This window comes from Phyllobates terribilis, unplaced genomic scaffold (assembly GCF_046119375.1).
Source record: "Phyllobates terribilis strain yellow unplaced genomic scaffold, ASM4611937v1 Scaffold_2__4_contigs__length_985480577, whole genome shotgun sequence".
Classification (NCBI taxonomy): domain Eukaryota; kingdom Metazoa; phylum Chordata; class Amphibia; order Anura; family Dendrobatidae; genus Phyllobates; species Phyllobates terribilis.
The window spans coordinates 269,950,383-269,963,471 of record NW_027362762.1 but is presented as its reverse complement, the minus strand read 5'-3'; the positions used below and the strand labels follow the sequence as shown (position 1 = coordinate 269,963,471).

Sequence of the window (13,089 nt, the reverse complement as noted above, 5' to 3'; positions counted from 1 at the left end):
GATGGCTTTTGTTTAGCTTTTCTGTATGTAAATCCCATTTCCTTTAGGCGGTTTCTTACAGTTCGGTCACAGACACTGACTCGAGTTTCCTCCCATTTGTTCCTCATTTGTTTTGTTGTGCATTTCCTGTTTTGGAGACATATTGCTTTAAGTTTCCGGTCTTGATGCTTTGATTTCATCCTTGGTCTACCAGTATGTTTGCCTTTAACAACCTTCCCATGTTGTTCGTATTTGGTCCAGATTTTAGACACAGCTGAGTGAACAACTAACATCTTTTGCAACATTGCGTGATTTACCTTCTTTTAAGAGTTTGATAATCCTTTCCTTTGTTTCAATTGACATCTCTCGTGTTGGAGCCATGATTCATGTTCGTCCACTTGGTGCAACAGCTCTTTAAGGTGTGATCACTCCTTTTTAGATGCAGACGAGCAGAGCAGATCTAATTTGATGCAGGTGTTTGTTTTGGAAATGAATATTTACAGGGTGATTCCATATTTTTTTCCTCAGAATTGAGTGATTCCATAATTTTTTCCCTCTGCTTGGTCTGAAAAAAATTACCCTTACTGAGTCCCACATTTTTAATCAGCTTTTTTTCAACAACATTAAACAACTGAATGAACATCCTCCGAGCCCGGTGATTCCATAATTTTTGCCAGGGGTTGTAGAACGGATATTGTGAGCCAGGCCCTCAGCAGTGTCTGATTTCCCAAATGCTTTTTTGGATAAATAGACAAAAATTCCCAAACAGATGCTGGGCAATCTCTCGATATGTAGGAATTACAGCCATATTTTACATAGTTCCTCCATTTTCACAAAACTCAAAAATTACTAGACAAACTAAACGTAAATGCAAGCATTTTTAGTACTTTGATGCAGATACTTTGCAGCCAACAACTGCATGAAGTCTGAAACACATATACATAATAGAATACTGAGTTTTCTCCCTCGAGATGGTGGTATTTACTCCTGCCATCTTTAGTTGCTGTTGTATGGATCTTTTTTTTAATCCCATCAAGTGCAAAACATGCTTAAATCAGATTGCCGTCACCATTAAACATTATTCCACTATTTTATACCTTTAGAAGCTATTGGGTTGGTTTTGGTCATTATCCTTCTACACTACCCTATCAGTTTTGCAGTATTTGACAGAATCAGAGATATGTAAATAGCCTCTTCACAGAGAAAGTGAGCAGGGTCTCTAATGCCACCTATTGGAAGTAGAAGTGCCCAATATTAACTATGTACATACCTATGCCTCTTGCACCTCGACTGTCCAAAGTTGGCCATGTGAGAATCCTTCGAAAGGTAGGAGGGTGAAAGGGATTAGCCATCTCTCTAAGTAAACCACCAAGAAAAAGTAACTTTAGGATACATAGTACTTTTTTTTTTAATTTAATTTCACATGAGGCCAGATGAACAAAGAGTAACTCTGGTTTAATTTTTCATATATATATTTTTTTATGACCTTTCACATGTGGGATAATTTTAGATTACGGGGCATTACAAACAGTGAAACCAAATATGTGTAATTTTATTTTTCTTTAAGGAGGTTTGTTTTCACAAATCATTACTAAAACTGGAATGTTTAACTTTCAGTTCTTTTTTTTGCACTTAATGTTTTTATTTGTGCTCTCTATGAAGGCCGCTGCCAAACATATCTGGTGGTGACATATCTTTTAGAGAACAAAAGGATCAACAGTCCAAAATCAGTCATGCCAGATATCATCTATCGGGGAATAGTCGGGATGCTCCCAAGCACATTAGACCGTCAAACCGGTTGATATCAGAATCTGCAAATGTTGATCTAATGTGTATGGGGCCTTTAGACGGTTTCGGAGAAGGATGTATAGTTCTGCACACTTTAGAACTCCGCCTGCTACTCATATATTTAATCCTATTTCTAAATAGAAATGTTACATTTTTTTGGCAGCCATACATGCCATCCATAGATGCCATAACACTGCGTTTACTACATATGACAAATTATGTGACATGCTTTGGATTATGAGTCATTTCTCAAACTGTTCTCATTCCATCATTGTAGTAGTAGTTAATGTGGGTTTTATCTGTCCATAGACTAGTTTCAAAACTGTGCAGGCTTTTTCTTAAAATGTTATTCTTGCATAGCCTAATCTGGTCTTTCTGGAGGTTTTTTTTTTAGTCTTTCAGGTTGATTGCATTCTTAGATAAACCTGCTGGATTTACTTTTATTAAGACATCTCTTGATTTCAGACATTGACAATGATATTACCACCATCTCAGAGTGTTTTTAACTTGACTAGATGTTGTGGTGTTTTCTCTGCCAAACTAAGTAGTTTACGATCATCCACTTTGTGTTCTCACTCTTTCCTTTTGAAATTGTTGAGCTCACTAGGGCATTTCTTCTTTTTAAGAGTAAACTACTGTATTTTTAAGATTCCAAAACAAAGTTTTTCCCCAAAAAATTTTTGGGGTACGTCTTCTAATCCGAATGTAGCTTACCGGCTGCAGTGGAGTGGGGTTCCAGGGTCGCTGCTGCATGAAGCTTCTTCTGGCGGCAGGAGTGGGGTGATGCTGCGGGTCCCAGGCTGGTAGGAGGGAGTGTTCCATGCTTTTCAATGTGGTGGACTCCAGGAAAATGGCTGTTAGAGGGGGTGCATGGGCAGATTGAGGTCTCGGCACAAAGATCTCATCTCTCGAGATCTCAATTGCACATGCGTCGCCTCCGGTGGCCATTTTCCCAGAGTCCTCCACATTGAAAAGCACGGAAAGTGGGGGGGGGGCTGGGCTTTCACAAAATGTCAGCGGAGCCCCTGCACTGCTGAACACCACCTCCTACCAAACCTGGGGCCAGCAGCATCGACCCTCTCCTACCTCCGCTGAACACCACCTGCGGACCCCAGGCTGACCACCTCCTCCTACCAGCCTGGGGTCTGCAGCATTTCCTGCCTCCACCAGCTTCTTGCAGCAGCGACCCTGCCACCTGGGACCCTGCTCCACCGCCGCCAACCCCCCGATAAACTACAGTTTTTTTTCCCAAAGCAAATCATAGCTGCATTGACACCACTTTGGACAGTGTATCAAAAGGTGTTGTCCAGGTTTGGGATGAAAGTTTGCTGTCAATCTAGGAGACTCTAGACTTCTGAATCTTCACAGTGCATGCAACATTGCCTGTCAGAATTCTCCAGTGCAGTGAGCGCGGTCATGTGACTGCAAGTATGCGATATGCATACATGGGGTCACGTGCTGACTAGACATGCAAATTCACTTGTATTAAGTGAGGCCATGCATGTCTAATTAGAAAGTGTCAGGAAGTATGCAAATGGCATGCAGGCAGGCAGTTGACCACTCGTGAATCCTTACAGCGCTCTAAGGAGTCAGAAGTCTGCAGTATGAGGAGTCAGAAGTCTGAAGTCACAGAGTGACAATTAGACATATGATATATGAATCAATGATATGCCATAAGAACATAGGGGTATATGCATCCATTTCCTAATAAAAGTCATATGTAATGTAACTGCTGACCCTTTGTATTATACATAATTTGTATATTTTATTGTTTTTTCTGCAAGTCCTTATTAATTATCGGTGGTGCCCGGCTGCTATGATGAATTGTTATGTATACCTTATACACATAAGTTGCTTTTATAGGCTTTTACTATGTGTGTGTGCACTCTGATTCACATTCACAGTGCCACTATCACCCATTGATTTCAATAAAGGTTTTTTCAACTTAATATATTAAGTTTTGATTCTACTTAATGACCAGTGCGTTTGGTTTTTCTTTTTGGCATGTATATTTGGTCCAAATGGTCAACCATTCTACATGGTCCTAGCTAATATATGTCATATATCAGTATTAGGCTGAGTTCACACGATGCGTATTTCATGCGTTTCCGCGGCGTTTTTGCAGTTGCGTAAACGCCGCGGAAACGCATGAAAAACGCATGGTAGAAGGGAAGCAATGTTCCCCAATGGAAATCCGCATGTGCTGTGCCCATGATGCGGATTTTTCCGCAGCGTTAACGCTGCGGTCAAAAATCCGCAGCATGTCAATTAATTTTGCGGAAACGCGGCGATTTCGCCGCCATTGACTTGCATTAGAACGCGCCAATTCCGCAAGACAGCATTTGTACTTGCGTTATTGGCGCGTTCTAATATGCGGATGGTACCCGGGTGTGGAGGAGAGGAGAGTCTCATCCACACCCAGGTACCATTAAAAAAGCTGTAAAAAAAGAATAAAATAAAAAATAAATGTATTCTTACCTTCTGTCGGCCCGCGCAGCGCTCCCGCTTGGTTCCCGGCACTTGCAGTGAGTTGTAGGACCTGCGGTGACGTCAGAGTCATGTGACGGGTCACGTGACGCTGACGTCGGCAGGTCTTTCAATTCAAAGTTGCCGGCAGCCGGGAACTTTGTAAAGCAGGACAGCGAGGGCCATCGGAGGTAAGTATATACACTCTCTCGGGTCACACTATATAAATCCATGCTGTTTGCATGGATTTATATAGTGTGACCTAGTTGTCAAGCACTTTCCAGGTGATGCTAAAATCGCCTGGAAAGCGCTTGTCAATCTGCATGCGGAAACGCATGTCAATCTGCATGTGGATCCGCATGTATTCTGCAGGAAAAACGCATGCACAATCTGCATGCGTTTTTTCTGCCAGGGAGATGCAGAAATGATGCAGAAATTTTCTGCTTCATTTCTGCATCGTGTGCACATACCCTTAGGGTCGAAGTATAAAAGTGTCACTTATGTTCTGACATATAATATATGCTTAGTCCAGCATGTGTTCTAATTATTATGTTATGGCCAGGATCATAACAGATACTTTCCAAGATAAGGAAACAAAGAAGGATCTTTTATTACATACATTTTGCACTATATACATACTATATGCACAAATATGACCAAATAAAGTCTCGAAATGCATTGATATGTTCTTTCAACAAAATGGTGTTTTATTGAATAGTTACTTACAATACACATACACATTGAAAATAGAAAAATAAAAAGGCAGATGAATTTTAAGAAAAAAGTGTGCAAATCAACCAGTAAGCAATTTTTTCTGCACTCCAAAAGAGTCTGGTGCTTTTTTTGGCAGCATTACAATTTTTAAATAGCAAAATCATATAATTATTAAAATCCATCAAGAATGTTTGATATTCCCAATCAAAGGTCTTTGATGCAATGAAAGAATAAAAATGTACTTTTTTCCACAAGATCAACAAAATGAATATTTAACAGAAAGTGAATATTCATTTGTAATGCCTGATCCCCATTAATATCGGCCCTTTATGACTCGCAATGTCTGGAATTACCATGTACTTCTAACCACTGGGCTACGGTCTAATTAATTACCAACTCTCCAATAGTGTAATCTATGCATTAAAGGGGTTTGTCCACTGCTATTTAAAATATGCCAAAACGTTTTTATGATGAAAAGCAGCTTCTTTGTAATTACCTCCCTCTGCCTTTTCTGCCTGTGAGTGGCGCTATCACTGGCCACTCACAGGCATCAGCCGGGGGTCTTTGTCTTCCGCGTTCCACGGTGGCTGCTGGGTTGTGGGTGGGGTTATCCCCGCACGTCATACCCAGCATCCACCACGCGCTCTACCTCTCCCCATTCATTGGGAAAGCGCGCGGTGGGGTAACCCTGCCCATAAGCCAGCAGCCACCACGGGGACCCCAGCGCTGAGCCACGCCTCAATAGACGGGACGTCAGCAGGGGGTCACGTGCTGCCTGTGAGAGGCCATTGATAGTGCCACTCACAGGCAGAAAAGGCAGAGGGAGGTAATTATAAAGAAGTTGCTTTTCATCGTAAAAATGCTTTGGCATATTTTAAATAGTAGTGGACAACCCCTTTAATATACTAGGGATCTACATCATTACTGGGGAATACATGCTTTGTAGCATCTTTGGGGCCCATCTGCCTTAAGGCTAAGATTTTATGTTTTACTCAAGTACAGTACATCTAGACGAAAAGTAATTTGCAACAGGATAAATCTGTTGTGGTTTGAATCAAGGGCTACCTGACCGCTCTCTATGGTGCATGGGCACCTTAAGTTGTTGGCATTTCGTAAACTATCTGTCCATCAAAAAAAATTGGATAAGAGACATTAACGGGCATTAAAGGGGCTGACCAAAGATCACACCTCATCACCTAGTCACAGGATAAATGAGAAAAGTGTTGCTAGCTACTAAGTTTTAGGTTTGGTTCACATCTATGAGGAAATTGAGCTCAGCTCTGCCCTGCAAGTTAAAGGAGTATTCCCATCTCCAAGATCCTTTCAGAATATGTAATAGGTGTAGTAATAATAATAATATTAGCAAATACCTCAAAGTAGAAATGTAGTATAGTTTTTCTGATTCACTATGTCTCTTTCCTCAGGTGCACGCATTGCAGGACCTTAGGTATCCATGGTTACGACCACTAACAACTAGCTGTCACTATACAGTGCTGTGCAAATTAATTGGGACAAAGCAAAAAAACCACACATTTTTGAATATTTAATAATAAAATGTTATAATGCACTGTTACATACTAATTTTAGTAAGAAATGTGTCCTCCTTTAGCAGATATGAGATTTTCAATGCATTTTGGCATTGATTCTACCAAGTTTTTGCATAAATTCTTCAATTCTTCATCATGGAACCACACTTGTATGGCACAGTTTATCATGCGTTCTTTGGTCGTACAGTCCATTTTGCCAAGACGTCTCTTCACAATGCTCCACAAATTTTCTATGGGATTTAAGTCTGGTGAATTGCCAGGCCAGTCCAGCACTTTTACTTTATTTTCTTCCAGGAATTTCTTCACACACTTGGAATTGTGGCATGGAGCCAAATCTTGTTGGAATGTCCCTTCAAGTTTACGCATGAATGGCACAATAAAACGTTTTAAAATGACTATGTATTTGGATGAATTCATCATACCATCAACAGAAAATAAGCTCCCTGTACCATCAGCTGTAAAAAAAGCCCCAAAACATCTGTTTTTGAGGGTGTTTTACAGTTTGTTGAATATGATCAGCTCACAATGGTTCATTTTTGCTTCTTCTAACACTTGTTCTGTACCCTTGAACAAAAAGATGGGTTCATCACTGAAAATTACCTTTTTCCACTGGTTAGTTGTCCAAGATTTATACTATTTTGCCCATGCGAGTCATTTTGCCTTCATTGGAGATGTCAGAAGTTGTTTTTTTACTGGCTTTGTTGCCCTCCAACCAACTTCCAGAAGCCTGCGCCGTACAGTCGAATCGCTAATATCAATACCTGCAGCGAATAAGTCTCTTTGGAGGTCTTTACTTGTTTTTCTTACATTAATTTTACTATTACTGATAAATGTTTTATCATTTTTTGGTGTTGTTTTCCTTTTTCTTCCACATTTCTCTTTTCGTTTTGGAGAAAACGATCCAGTTTCATTGTGTCTGCGAATTATTCTTGAAACGGTAGATTTTCCAATACCAACGGTGAAAACGATTTCTCTTACAGTCAGACTTGTATGTTCATTAAGAGTAATAATTCTAGACCTCTTCCGTGGAGTAACATCCATTTTTACAGGCACGAATCACACTGAGAGAAAAAGTACACTAAACCACTCCTCACAGAAACAAGCTCTCAACTGAAGTTGAGGGGGCAGCTAGCTGTTATTTTCTGACTAAAACCAGTCAAACCACATTTTGTTACTCAAGGTTGTACACTCACACCTGTTCAAAGCAGTTAAAACTGGTTTGAACCACTGACTGCTAACCAACTTACAATATTACTTAAAAAATGCTTTGTCCCAATTAATTTGCACAGCACTGTATCTGTGGTCGTAACCGTGGATACCTAAGGTCTTGCAATGCCCTGCACACGAGGAAAGAGACATAATGAATCAGAAAAACTATACTACATTTCTAATTGAAGGTATTTGCTAATATTATTATTATTACACCTATGACATATTGGGATAGGATCTTGGAGATAGGAATACCCCTTTAAGTCTCATTTTTCTGGACGTGAAAATAATGCAGCAGAAATTTTGCCCTAGGGAACCTGAATTGAGATTTGAGAAATATGTAGATCCCATCCAAATCAACATGTGCTTGTTTATGGAGTATGTCTAGAAACAAGGTAATCTTTAGCTCCAGTGTATTACTCTTGAAGTTGACTATGGCTATTTTAGATGGACAATTGAGAATGGAAGACAGGCACTGTATAGCTTCTGAACATAGCAGATTTTGTGGACAAGTGTTAAATACATAACATCTGTTTGACACATTCCAGGTTTGACAGAGAAAAATAGCATGGATACTAGAGAAGAGAATAAAGCACCAAGGATTCCCCAGAAGATAATGACCCATGCAAAAGTTCTGTGCATTGGGTTTTAGTGCATTTAAGAAAACGCTGTATAGGCCATATATATAGAACTGCATAGGATTGCCTCTATACACTGCACTGCTTCATAGCACAGTCCAAACTGAGGAAAAATAGTAAAATGATCTACTGCACAACTCTTCCAATCGAAGCAAGGGATTGCCATTTCTATCAGATGAAAAATGTACGACATGACAATACGTAGCATCTCAGGTGTGCTGTCTAAAATTGAATGGCAGTTCTGCCAATGCAATGGGAACAAAAAATAGTGAAAGATGTAACAAGTGGTAGTTGTTTGTACCGCCCTTGGATTTCAGTATAAATTATGAACCTTGCTAATTCTGAACACTTTGGGCATCATTTATAACAAAAGGGCCAATAGCAACAAATAATGTAGCTTTCAGTTATCAAGAACAGGTTGACAAAAGCAGAGCTCAGATTGCCTGCCATCTGCAACAAATCCAGGATTTCTAAACGTGGCTCATCATCAGTAGTTTAAAGAGGACCCATCAGGAAAAAAAAACTTTATTTTTTCTTCTGTAGTAAGTGTCCGGAGGGAAATGATCAACGAAGTTTGTACTCTTATCTGAGGAACAAATCAATTCGGTACCTAGCAGCTTCGAAAGGATTAATCTAAAACTCTCACTAGATTAGTCAGAGCTCCCAACAGAGGAGATGTAACATTTTACTTGTGTAGTGGTTTCTTCTAGCCTCCTCATGCTGCTCCAGAAAAAAAACAAGATCAATTGTACATTGCTTAATACATCACTACATCCAGCATGAACAAAGCAGCACAGATCTCCTGTGTCTGCATGCTGCACACCATCTCCCAGACAGTGGTATGTCTCAGAAGCAAGAAGTCTCACACAGCTATTAAGATAGTGAGACAGTAGAAAGCCGATTTCAGCCTTCCTATCTTGGAGCTTTTGTTAATCAATTAGAAAGGTTATTTTTACTAATTATAAAAATATGAGAAAGAGTTACATTTTGGTCTCCATGTCCCTCATGAAGCTTCCCAGGAAGTGATAGGTCCTCCTTAAAACATTTTGTAGCCTCTCTTATAAAGGATATTCTCAGGAACACTCTTTATGAGTGCGCAGCTCCCATGCCTCCAGGCTTCCGGCTTGCAGTGGGTGGAACTGCGCTCCAGAATAATTGACAATTTGGGCCAGCAACATTGTACTCCAGTGGCCTGCAATGTGCCCTACAATACTGCCAGCAGAGGTAGCTTGGCATTGGAAGAAAACAAGAGCACTGAATGTGCCAGCTTCAGGGCAGCACTTACAAGCTTTTTTTTGGATACAGCCTACAAGTCCTGTGCCCCTTGCCTAGATCAGCTATCTCTGGTAGACTGCAAAGGTGGCTGGCTACAAGCAGTAAACTGTACTCTCCGTTATTGGGAGGATTTTACATAAGACATAGATTACAAAGCTCCTTGTTTTTGCAATTCCTTTGTAATTTTACTCATTTATGATGATGAGAAAACCTCTTAAAGTAACATGGTCACATAGTTCATACCTAAATTTACGAAGGTGGTTGCAGAGTTAATGACAAGTGAACAAGTAATGTTCGTAAATGAAGACCCCTTGTGTTAATAAGGAAGAAGAGCACCACCAGACACAATATTGTTGGAGGCTATATCAATAGATATATTTGCTTGCAATCATGTAGTTTTATGTTCTCTTTTTGTGAATGGAAACTATTTTGTTAACACATAATGCAAAAGGCACTATGAGAGTTAGTGGTTCTGCTTAAGACTTTGTCCACATTGGCATTTGGTGATAACATGAGGTTAGTTTGGCTGTGTTATTACCCATGGAATATAGATGGAGACAGAAAAAACCCAACTTCTATGCACACATACGCATCACTAAACATACACTACAGCGCTAATAGTGAATAGTCTCTCCACGTTCTTCTACAAAGTATCATTATCCGCAAGGTAGGGCCAGGTTAATGCTCCAGCTGAATATTCCACTGAATGAGAAGAAACAATGTCTATGAACTACTGGTTCATAATTGTATGTACACTAGCTACTGTATTTTGCATGGTTGTCCATTCCATACAGCAGACAGAATCCGAATACAAATAATCCCTAATGTTAAAGATACACAATAGATCTATAGTAGACTGAAACCTGGACAATCACAAGAAAGCAAGAGAAAATATTTCAATGAGGATGTCATATTTTACATACCAAAATGCTGAAACCCATTCTACACTATGCCCAAATCATATTCCAGTTACATTACTTAACTCCATTGCAACTTATGCCATCCCTGGCATGGCACACAACTAGGAAAAAAAAGAAATTCCTATGCATTGCTTCGGGCTCGTTCACACATACCTTTTCCTGCGCTATTTAATGCTTGTGAAAACAGTAATGAACTTCACGCACTTATGATGACGATTTTACAAGCATTTGTTTGCAGCGGTTTTATGGTGTAATGTTTGGAACATGTGTTATTTTTTCTGCTTAGTGTTTTCAAGCCTTTTAGTGAAGGCTATGGGAATAAGGCCAACAAAACACCCCATATCTAAAGCATGCTGAGTTTTGAAACACGCCCAAAAAAGCAAACAAAAATAAACACAAAAACGCTTCGTAGGCATTTCAATTTTAAATTAACATTTGGCTGGAGTGTTTATGACCTAAAAAAAATTACAAGTGAAAAATTCCAACTAACAGACTGGGGAAAAAAAAAAACAGCAAAACCGTGTGTGTGAAATTCAGCCATACAAACTCTTAAAAGGGTTGCCCCGTCATTAATCATATTAATTTATATATATAAAAAGAATACAATAATGTTTCAACTTTACACACGAATACAGATATGTGCACTCCATGTAATGGGCCAAGTTCTGCTGGACACACGTTTAGTCATGCTCCTCACAACCAGGTCTCCATATTGAGATCTTTTGTTCAGTCTATATAGATGGATTTCTGCCCTGATTTCTGGAAAAGAGCATGACCTCTGCTTTAGCTTTTGGAGCAGAGGTCCTACTCTACAGGGAAAATTTAAAAAAAAAATGACAAAACCCATCAGCTGCCAGAAGGGGAAGGTGACAGATTTTATCCAGAGCCAATCCCCAGCAACACAACAGGGGGGGCAAATGAAAGCAAGAAATTCTGAAAAGAGAATGAAACTTTGTACATTACTTTAAAATATCTATTAACAGCTTTTCAGGACTGTTTGTATGGCCATAATCAATGGGATAAACCCTTCAAGATATGTTCTTGCATTACCCAAGTCATAATAGATGGAGAAGCTATTTCCAATCAAGTGCAAAATTAACTCTCAGAGTAGATGGGATTAAGAGATGAGATTATGTTTTCCAGCAATAAAATGTTCAACAGCTTAATTAGCATTACAAAAAAATGCTATCATTCCAGAAGTAATAACTGCACAGGAAAATAAAAAAAGAAGGCTACATGGGAAATAAATAATGAAGACACATTTGCCCTTACGGAGGACACAATACACACTGCTCCTTGCTAATGCATATTACATAACAGAGTATTGCTATGTGCTGCTGCTATTATCTCCTCCAGGCTACTAAATAGGCGCTTTATAATTTGATCTATCTGCCCATTAGGATTTCAGTCTAATAAGTAGCAATTTAAAAAAAAAATGGTTAAAAATTGTGAGTGCATTAGTTGATCGCAGAGGCTCTCATTTTTAACCTTTTTCTTACCAGTCTGTGCATCCCTCTAATTTTCCTTGAGCACCAAAGCTATTGTTCTTGGCACTTGGAAACTAATTTTAGACATGCTCAGAGAGGCTCTGACTACATGCTGGGGAGATTGGTCAAATGTTTAAATGGCTGGTAAGAAGGTTGGTACTTTGGCAAATGCATGGTGTCTATGATATAGTAACAAGGCATTCAAAAGACACTCGTACAAAGCGAACGCCCAGTACTGATCTCACCCGCCATGTTGAAACTTAACACTTTCTGATACGTTCTGAAGGCCATTAGTTTGTTCAGCCATTGCTCAGGTTAGACATTGACACATAAGACAATGATACGCAATCTGATGAGACCACAAGTGATCGTATGGCACATTTTAAATCAGGAACCTACGCTCTTATTCAGTCATACCAAAAAAAAAAAAAGTAATGTTAGTAAAAATAGACACATATTATTCAGATTTAAATTAACTTAACATAGCGCTTACATATAATGAACCCGCCAAATGGTCTTATGGAGATACCTATTTACAATAAGTCAAGTCGTTTTTTTCAGCTTTTTTCTTTTTGCAAAATAATTGTGCCTTTGTTTCAGGAAAAAAGCGTTACATGCTGAAATTGTATGCACAAAAAAAAATTTAAAAAAAGAAAAAAGAAGAAAACATTGGTTAATACTTGAAATATTTGCTCGTATCAGTGATAAAAAAACAAAACAAAACATAGGCGTAGAACACCATCCAGTAATGCGTCAGGTTTAACATGCTGCATCAGAAAAATGGGCTGTCAAGATGTGGAAAACCTTCCATTTGGCAAATGTGCAATCTTAAAGGAGATATTTACAGAGATATTCAACAATTCTATCAAACAACGGGAGCTGCTGGAAACCAAGAGATTCATTTTCTTTCTTAGTAGTCTTCTAGTCTATTAATCTGGCCTCTTCTACACCTTCTTGATTCACATTGGATAAAGAGAGGAATGTCTGCTTGCTTTTGCCTAAAAGGAAACAAAAAAATAGACATTTGAAACCAAACGCAAAGCGGAGATCAATATTTTGTATAAAT

At 39.2% G+C, this 13,089-nt stretch overlaps 1 protein-coding gene across 2 annotated transcripts in view; it reads right to left on the bottom strand.

The window, feature by feature from the left end:
- Positions 1-4,917: 4,917 nt before the first annotated feature.
- NDFIP2 (Nedd4 family interacting protein 2) overlaps positions 4,918-13,089 on the bottom strand; it is a 117,141-nt gene continuing 108,969 nt past the window's right edge. For both annotated transcript variants that reach the window (XM_073664091.1, XM_073664092.1), the window contains one exon: positions 4,918-13,021. The gene's annotated coding sequence lies outside the window, so the exon portion shown is untranslated. The remainder of the gene's footprint in view (positions 13,022-13,089) is intronic.